This window comes from Scylla paramamosain, chromosome 28 (assembly GCF_035594125.1).
Source record: "Scylla paramamosain isolate STU-SP2022 chromosome 28, ASM3559412v1, whole genome shotgun sequence".
Lineage (NCBI taxonomy): Eukaryota > Metazoa > Arthropoda > Malacostraca > Decapoda > Portunidae > Scylla > Scylla paramamosain.
Window position 1 is genome coordinate 15,379,751 of NC_087178.1, and position 10,000 is coordinate 15,389,750.

Below are 10,000 nucleotides of genomic sequence, written 5' to 3' on the forward strand. Positions count from 1 at the left end.
CAGTTGGCGTATATCTTTTAAATATCCTTTCTTCCGCCTTTGCTGTCGCTTTCCTGTCTACGTTAATTCAAAGGCTTAATTATCATTTTTCCTGTCTCTTTCTATTTCTTTCCCTCTTTCCTTCACAATTAGTACTTTCTTTTTCTTTTTCCTTTCAATGCTTGTCGTGCTTATTTTTTCCTTCTTCCGTACATTTTGTGCATCCGATTTTTACTTATATTTATTTTTTTCTTTTCAAATGGTTTTCCCGCTTTTTCATTTATTCTTCATTTGTTTATTGTTATTTTTTTCTCCTGAACACTCCCGAATTTTCACCTGCGTTTATCTTCCTTATCTAGGACACTTCCACCCTGCCGAGATCGTTTTAACCTTTTCAAGACACTTATCCTGTTTTTTTTTTCTTTTTTTCTTTTTTTTACCGTTCTATCCGACATTTCTATGGGAATTGGCATTAAGTGGGTCTTTTTTTTTATTCAAAATTTTGTTACCGTTGGTCAGTGATCCTCTTACACGATGGAAAAAAAAAAATATTTCACACTGCTAAAACCGACTGTGCAAAGTATCTTCGGAAACCAAGAGAAAGGATAAAACAATAGATTTTATATTGTCTGGCTAGTAAAGTGTGTAGAAACGGGTGCTGAATAAAAGAAAGATGCCTCAGAGTGATTTGTGATTAAGGAAAGATGTGTCAGCAGCAGTGAAATGGTTGATCATTCCTGCCTTTTTCCTTTTTCCTTTCCACGGCGGTCTATTAATCGATGTCTTCCCTTGTTTAAATATCATTACATTATCAAATAAAAAAAAAAGGCGAAAAATTTCAACGTCTTAATTACGGCACATGGAATTATCTTTAAGCAACCCAAACACTAAATATTTCTTACCTTTCTCCGTGCTTCTACTTGCTTCCTACTTTTCATCCAAACTTATCATGTTCTCGTTCTGTTTAACTGTTTACTTGTACTATAGCTGCTCTTTTCTACTTTTATTTCAGACATCTCACGTATCAAATATCCCTTACATAACATCCAAACGCTGACACATAGCAACATCATTCCCTCGATGCTTCTCCTCCTCCTCCTCCTCCTTCCCTTTTAATATGGATCTCCCTTTCTCCTCTCGCTTCCGACACTTCACACATTAAACTTTTCTTCCCGGTTCCACTCGTATCTTTCCATCCAAACCCTTAAAGTCAACATGATTTCCTCCATCCACCTTCCCCTCGCTCTTAATATACAATTATTCCTTTGTATTTTTCTTAATTTCAGACTCTTCACACATTAAGTCATTCTCTCCCTGTCTATTTTTTCATTCGAATGGTAAAAAGCAAACATATCACTTGTTCTATCCTTCGTTTTATTTTCCTCCACATGTTCGTTATTGATATATGGACGCTACATTCTTTTTTCTTCCTTTCATCTTCTCTCGCACATTAAATCTTGACTTCTGCGTCCACTATTTTCTTAGTTAAACAAGCTAAAAAAACACTCCATGTCCCTTGCGTCATTCTCTTCTCTGTTCTGTTCTGTTTGTTATTCTATGAACGCTATTTTCTCTCCCTTTCAAACACTTCCCATATTAATTTCATCACCTTCCACGTATCTTTTTTCATTCATACAGTTAAAATCACTACATTCGTCTCACCCTTTCATCCACAGCTTCATTTCCTCTTAAAAGGTTAACAGTTGAAAAATTACTATTACTTTCTATATTTTTTTTTTTCCGCACCAAAGACCTTACAGATTTCTTTCAGTCTTCTTCACTCAGACGTTTAAAGTGAACATCGCATTTCTTTTCTCCCACCCCTAGTTTAATTTCCTTTCAAACCTCCTCTTTACATATAGCAACTACTCTCACAGATTAACGAGTGACACTATTTCAGACACCTCACGCATTTTTTTTTTTTGTCTTTACTTTTTTTTTTTTTTTAGTTCATGAAATTTTTAAAGTAAGCATCGCACTTCTTATCTCCTTCCCGTTTTAACTTCCTTCTGAACGCCCTGTTTATGTACGGCAATTGATAAATAACCATTCCTTTCTATACTTCCTTTTAACACATTTCTTTCTTTCTTCTTTGGTCAAACGTTTAAAGTGAACATTCGCATTTCTTTCGTCCATCCCTTAGTAAAATTTCCTCTTGCACTACTCTTAGCAATCAATAAACATATTTCTTCCTTTTATTCTTGTTTATCATCTGACTCCTTACGCATTTCTCTTTTTATTTATTTATTTTTCTTTTTACTCGACCGTTTAAATTCAGCATCGCATTTATTTTCTCCCTCCTTTAGCTAAATTTCCTTCTGGACGTCCTCTACAAATACGGCCGCTACTCTTTCTTTCCTCTAAAACACTCACGCACAGAGGCAGGAGGGATGAACCTTCCTTACCTGAGCGTCCTTACATTTCCCCTCCCCGGCACACCGTCCTTCCCTCCTCCAGGCTTCCGGCGCAGGATTCACGCGGGTAATGGCTGAGGCTCCCGAAGTGACACCTGATTAATGAGGTTTTTTCCCCCACCTGCCTCACCTTGCTACCCACCATTACCTCTATTCAGTCCCGTCCCTTCCTCCTCCGTCCTCCTTCTCCATCTTAGCCACCATCACCTCTACTCAATCACTTGCCGCCCTCTGCTCCTCCTCCTCCTCCTCCTCCTTCTCTTTCTCCTCCTCCTCCTCCTCCTCCTCCTCCTCCTCCTCCTCCTCCTTCTTCTTCTTCTTCTTCTTCTTCTTCTTCTTCTTCTTCTTCTTATTATTATTATTATTATTATTATTATTATTATTATTGTTATTATTATTGTTATTATTATTACTATTATTATTATCATTATTATTATCATTATTAGTATTATCATTATTATTATTATTATTATTATTATTATTATTATTATTATTATTATCATTATTATTATTATTATTATTATTACTATTATTATTATTATTGTCATTATTATCATTATTGTTATTATTATCATTCTCCTCCTGTTCCTCCTCCTCCTTCTCTTCCTTCTTCTTTTTATCATTGTTATTATTATTATTATTATTATTATTATTATTATTATTATTATTATTATTATTATTATTATTATTATTATCATTATTATTATTATTATTATTATCATTGTTATTATCATTATTATTATTATTATTATTATTATTATTATTATTATTATTATTATTATTATTATTATTATTATTTTTGTTGTTGTTGTTGTTGTTGTTCCTCCTCTTCCTTCTCCTTTCTCTCTTCTTTTTTTATCTCATTTTGGTTATTTTTATTCCCTCTGTCTCTTCATTCCCTTAATCCCTATTCTCTCCTTTTCCTTTACTAGTCTCTCTCTTTTCCCTTCTTCACAAGTAGTAATACTCTTTGCTTTGTCTTTCTCCTTCCTCTTTTTCTTTCTCTCCTTCCTTCCTGCCTCCCTTCCTCCCTCGTGGTGCGCAGAAACACAAATTCACTTCATGTCTTTTCAAAACACCATTCATTCTTTTCTCCTCCTCCTCCCCCTCTTTCTATTTTTTTTTTCTCCCCAATGCTTCTTCATTCGTCCCTCTTTTCCTGATTCTACTCCCTGTTCACTTCGTTATCTTGATTATTCTTAACTTTTCTTGTTTGTTGTTCTTTTTCTTTTTCTTGTTCTTGTTCTTCTTTCTTTGGTATTCATTCTACATATATATCATTCATCAACGCCTCCTTCCTCGTCTTTCTACTCCTCTTCTTGATACTTCTTTCTGATTTTTTTTTCTTTTTTCTTAATTCTATTCCCAATCTTTTTCTTTATTTTCTCCTTTTTTTCTTTATTTTCCTTCTCTCCTCCCTGGCCCTCTCATCACCGTCCGTCTCTCTCTCACCTTCACATTTCCACACTTTCTCTTTTCCTCTTCGGACACTAACACCCTCACACATTTTTCCTCTGTCACTAACTACCACCACTGCACTCCTTCTTCTATCCTCTTGTTCACCTTATTTTCTCCTCCTCCTGCTCCTCCTCCTTCTAACTCTCTTCCTCTTCTTCCCAGACAGACATGCAACGAACTAAACCATCTGTTGTTATTTGGTTGTAATGTTGACTGCTGTGTAATTCTCTACTACTACTACTACTACTACTACTACTACTACTACTACTACTACTACTACTACTACTACTACTACTACTGGTACTACTACTACTACTGATAATAATAATAATAATAATAATAATACCAGTAACAACAATAATCACCTCCCAAATCTCTTCTTTTTGTTTTACTATCTTTTTCCTCTTCCTCTTCTTCTTCCTCCTCCTCCTCCTCCTCCTCCTCCTCCTCCTCCTCCTCCTCCTCCTCCTCCTCCTCCTTCAACTCGAGTTTTTCCGTCCCATAATTTCCCTCCGTCTCCTTTTCCTCCTCCCCCTCCTCCTCCTATTGACTTTATTCTACCTCTACCCCTTTCTCGTTCACCACTACCACTACCACCTCCTCCTCCTCCACCCCCTCCGCGTACTCTTTCCTCTCCTACGCCTCCTCCTCCTATTCCTCCTTTACCTGGCCACTCCACCTGCCGTCCTCACAATCAAGTGGTCCCTTCCTCACCTCTTATTGTGCACTGGAGGTCAGGTGAGAGAGGGAGAGGCGCCCCCAGTGTACTCCTTGCCCCTTCTCTCTCTCTCTCTCTCTCTCTCTCTCTCTCTCTCTCTCTCTCTCTCTCTCTCTCTCTCTCTCTCTCTCTCTCTCTCTCTCTCTCTCTCTCTCTCTCTCTCTCTCTCTCCATCACCAGTTCCCTCGATCTTCCTCCCTCTCTTCCTCTCTTTTTACTTATTGATATTTATCTAGTTTTGTGAAAAGGCAGGAATATTATGTTGGTTTTGTTTTATTAAGTGTTCGTTATGCCATTTTTTTAGTGGTGGTGATGGTGGTGGTGGTAGTAAACAACAACAACAACAACAACAACAACAACAACGAAAATACCAATATCTATCCATCATCATCATCATCATCACTATCATCATCACAATCATCATCAGCAACACACAAAACACGAGATGAAAGCACAACCGCACCTCAGGCAACACTAAGGCACTGCTGCAGAGTGCCGACGTGAAGCTGCTCAATGTGGCCACAGAATTTGGAGGCATGTGTGAGGGAGAGGGAATTGAAACTAAATGAGGCAAAGAGCAGAGTGGCGGAAGGAATGGCGGTGTGTGGGACTCTAAAGCAGTCCTCAATCGTCACACACTGGAATAGATGACGCAGTTTCGATATTTAGGTACGGATATTGCGGAAAAGCGGAGGGGTTAATGGAGGTGAAGTTGAAACACAAGGCAGGGAAACGAGGAAAGTTTTTTTTTTTTTTTTTGAGTGGGAGTTTTGTCAAATAGTGATGCATGTTTGATAGGATTGCCGTAGCACGTTCTATACGGCTGTGATACATGGGTTCTATTCATGTCAAAAAGGAGTGTTTGCAAGCTACTATACAAGGCTGCGGTGGCGTGGGAGAGCGAGGAACGATGATGTCAGAGCGGCGTGTGAAAAGAAGTGAAACTTCTTTGGGCGGACAGATTGGGTTTGGTCTTAGGGAAACCTGTGGTGCTGCAGAGAGGATTAAACAACTATGAATATTCTCGTGAGTCCGAAACAGAAGGCGAAAGGTTAAAGGGAAGACTAAAAAGAAATAGGGAGATGGTGTTAAAGGCGATATTACATAAGGCACGTTTCCATGAGCAAACAACGCTTGTGTGAGCACAGGCCAACTCATATTTCTGGCAGCACGAATTCCTCGAAGAAACCTTTCCTCAAGGAGAAAAATTTAGTTCATGCCAGTTTTCACGCAGAGGAATTTTTCAGTTATTTATATTTCTGCTGCACAATTCAAATGTAATTCATGCTTTTATTAGAACACATTTATATTCATAACTTCTGCACAAACAGATCTTCATAAATTACATGATAATCATATGCAGAAATGTTTCCCATATTCTTTAAATAAACCTTCGCATACCTTTACACTTAAATACTTTGTCCCGAGTCAAGGTGATTTCCATGAGTAAGAATTTCTCCGAGGAATCTTCGTTGACTCATGGAAATGTTGATGGAGGCAGTGTTTGTTGCTAGTTACGTTCCTGTGTGGCGGCGGCTTAGGGACGCACGGGTCTGAGCACCAGAAAGGATGGAAGCAAGTATATAAGATGGAGTGAGCTGGAGGGACGTGATGTGGAAGACGCTGACACGCTGCAGATTACGTGTGACCTTCAATAATGGAGAGCGGTGAGGCAGGCCAGTCACTTCAGACTGGCTGTGGAAATGTATTCAAATCACTTGTGTGTGTGTGTGTGTGTGTGTGTGTTAATGCAAGCATACATACCATATATACCCAGCAACTTAGGCGTCTTTCATTCAACTGCTGTGATGTTATGTGGAGATCCTTTTATACTTGCCACTGAGCAAGCCTCACACTGTGCACATACTAAAATGTTCGGCAAGATTTAACTTCAGAAAAACAAAATGCAAATAAATACCAACAGAAAACCTGCAAGATGTCAGCGAGCATATGTGTAACTTTACAATATGGAGACAGGAATTCCGTGACAGAGCTGCGGTACAACTCTTAGGATCATTACCTCTAATGCAATCATTATTAGTGTCATTGTTGTTTTTGTTTTTAGTAACATTAATAATAATCGTGGCAATCGTGGTAGTAGTAGTAATAGTGTTAAGTAGTAGTAGTAGTAGTAGTAGTAGTAGTAGTAGTAGTAGTAGTAGTAGTAGTAGTAGTAGTAGTAGTAGTAGTAGTAGTAGTAGTACCTAGTAGTAGTAGTAGTAGTAGTAGTAGTAGTAACAAATATATAACAAAGCACAACGTTTTTCAATCACTCACTTCCTTTTCAATGGCATTTTTTTTTCATAACCTCTTCCAAAGTAAATTTATTCTCAACCTAATCTTCCCTTCTCTAAAGCTTCCTTGGCACACTCGCGCATCCCTTATCGCCTCTCACTTCACTCCTTCACTTCCTCATTCACTCTCAATTCCTCACACTTTCTACTACGTACCTTCTCTCCTTTCCTCCTTCCACTCTTCACCCTGACACGCCATAAGTTACTGCTCTCTTTATTACTATTCCCGCACCTAATTTTCCTCTCTTCTTCCCTTTCCTTTCTATCTTCTCTTTCTTTCATTCATTTCTTCCAACTGTCATTCCTACATCTAATTCTCTCTCTCTCTCTCTCTCTCTCTCTCTCTCTCTCTCTCTCTCTCTCTCTCTCTCTCTCTCTCTCTCTCTCTCTCTCTCTTCCTCTTATTTTTTTCTCTCTCAGTTCCCGTCTTTCTCCTTTTTTTCACTCTCCCTCCTCTTTCTTGTAATTATTTCCTTCCCTTCTCTCTCTCTCTCTCTCTCTCTCTCTCTCTCTCTCTCTCTCTCTCTCTCTCTCTCTCTCTCTCTCTCTCTCTCTCTCTCTCTCTCTCTCTCTCTCTCTCTCTCTCTCTCTCTCTCTCTCCCTCTCATCTTTCAGTACCTTATGCTAGTCTTTTCTCATCAAGGTCCCGGATTCCTGTACCTGCTAATGGGCAATGCAGGTGAATTAATCAGGTACACTCATAGTCATTAGTCAGGGAATTACGTGCTTCATTCTCTTGCACTGTATTTTTGAGTTATTTCAATTTTATTTCTTAGGGTCACTGATATTTGGTTGTTAGTACGGAAAATATTACGAGACCAGGGACGGTTTTTCTCGTATTTATTCTTGTAGCAGGGTCTAGTGGAGGGTGTGAGGTTTTGCAAGGTGTCTTCAGAAATCTGTCGACAGTTTAAGAGGCAACTCGTGTTAAGCTATTATATTTTTTTCTCAGTTTATCGTCATTACTGTGATAGTTAGCGGGCTCTAGTGCAGTGGTTCCCAGACTACTTTTATGGTTCTGCAACGCTAGCCAAATCTCTCTCTCTCTCTCTCTCTCTCTCTCTCTCTCTCTCTCTCTCTCTCTCTCTCTCTCTCTCTCTCTCTCTCTCTCTCTCTCTCTCTCTCTCCCAATGCTCAGAACCGTCAAATCATAGGTATGGTAGCAAAAGTGCTCATCATTTCTCTCTCTCTCTCTCTCTCTCTCTCTCTCTCTCTCTCTCTCTCTCTCTCTCTCTCTCTCTCTCTCTCTCTCTCTCTCTCTCTCTTTTTTTTATTTAAACATAGGTACATTATCACCCGAAGGCGCACTGCCGTGTGCAACCTATTTTAGGGGTGGGACACAACACACAAATACAAATATAAATATTTCTCTCTCTCTCTCTCTCTCTCTCTCTCTCTCTCTCTCTCTCTCTCTCTCTCTCTCTCTCTCTCTCTCTCTCTCTCTCTCTCTCTCTCTCTCTCTCTCTCTCTCTCTCTCTCTCTCTCTCTCTCTCTCTCTCTCTCTCTCTCTCTCTCTCTCTCTCTCTCTCTCTCTCTCTCTCTCTCTCTCTCTCAATGCTCAGAACTGTCAAATCATAGGTATGGTAGCAAAAGTGCTCATCATTTCTCTCTCTCTCTCTCTCTCTCTCTCTCTCTCTCTCTCTCTCTCTCTCTCTCTCTCTCTCTCTCTCTCTCTCTCTCTCTCTCTCTCTCTCTCTCTCGTATCCATTAATTTTTACGCCGAACTGGCTTTACTCGTACTGAAAAGATAATAAAAAGTATTAAACCTTTTTAAAAACATCACAAAATGGATAAAATCTCATTATTCCTGCTGAGCGTAAAAATCTGGTGAGAAAACGAACAGAAATAACGCCCGGAACTTTTTTTTCTGTTTTGTTTCATTTTATCGCGATGAGACGATAGAAAAAACCGACTGACGAGAGGAAATGAATGAGGGATAATGAGTGGAAATGAATGAGGGATGAGCATGAATAACACATTGGTCACCTGACTTGGAAATGAAGCCCAGCGTGAAGTGCAAGTCGTTAGGTAGTTGGATAGTTTAGCTCGTGAAACCAAAAAGAAAATAGTAAAAAAATAAATAAAATAAAATAAATAAATGAACGTTAAAAAGATAAAAGTAGATGATAAATAAAACAAAAAAGTTGGGAGACAGGAAATAATGAAAAATAAAACCAGAAAGAAAACAAGAAAAGAAACTAATAGAGTAAATAAAACTATATGAAAAAAAAGTTAACCACTGAAACCAGATATGAGAAACTAAAATAAAAAAAATAAAAGAATAGATGAAGCAAACACTTAAAATAATAAAGCCAGAACCAAAACGAGGAAATAAATAAAAAGACAAGACCAAGGATAAAGCAAGATAATGAAAAAGAAAAGATAAATGATAGAAAAAAACAATGGAGAAAAATAAACAAACAAACCTGAAATAATAAAAGATAAAAAACAGGGAAAAAGAAAATACGTAGAATCAAAAACAAGAGAAAGGAAATGGGAGGAGGAAATTGCTCGATAAAACCAAAGAAAAACAAGATAAAGAGATAAAAAAAAAGGAAAGAGTAAATAACACTACAAAATAAATAAAACACAAAATATGGAAAAGGACAAAAAAAAAACACAAAAACACAAAAGACACAAACACAAAGGGGAAAAGAAAAACTAAATAAAAAAAATAACACGAATAAGTGAAAAAAATACAGGGGAAAAATATGAAACTAGAAAACAAGAAAAAAAAAGAGAAAAAGCAGAGTTGCAAAAATAGAAAACGCTCAACATAACAAGGAATGAAAAAGTTAACCAAAACAAGGAAGCGATAAATACAGATAGAGAGAAAAAAAAAACAGGAAAACAAAACGGGGAATAAATAAGTAAAACAAAGTAAATTAAATAAAAAAACAAAAAAGACATAAACCCAAAAAATCAAAGAAGAGAAAAAACAAAAGCACATGAGAAAAAAAAGTAGACGATGGAAAATAAACCAAATAAAAACACAAAAAATACAAACGAAACCGAAAAAAAAAACGAAAAAAAAACACAAAAACAAAAAAAAAAAACGGAAGAAAACGGGAAAAAGCAAGGTAGGGAAAATAGAAAACGAGAAACACTCGCTAGCTACTTTCTTTTTTTCTTTTTCC

The 10,000-nt window shown here is 37.5% G+C and overlaps 1 protein-coding gene across 1 annotated transcript in view; it reads left to right on the forward strand.

The window, feature by feature from the left end:
• The window catches only part of LOC135115088 (uncharacterized), a 70,774-nt gene that overhangs the window by 40,570 nt on the left and 20,204 nt on the right, over window positions 1-10,000 (forward strand).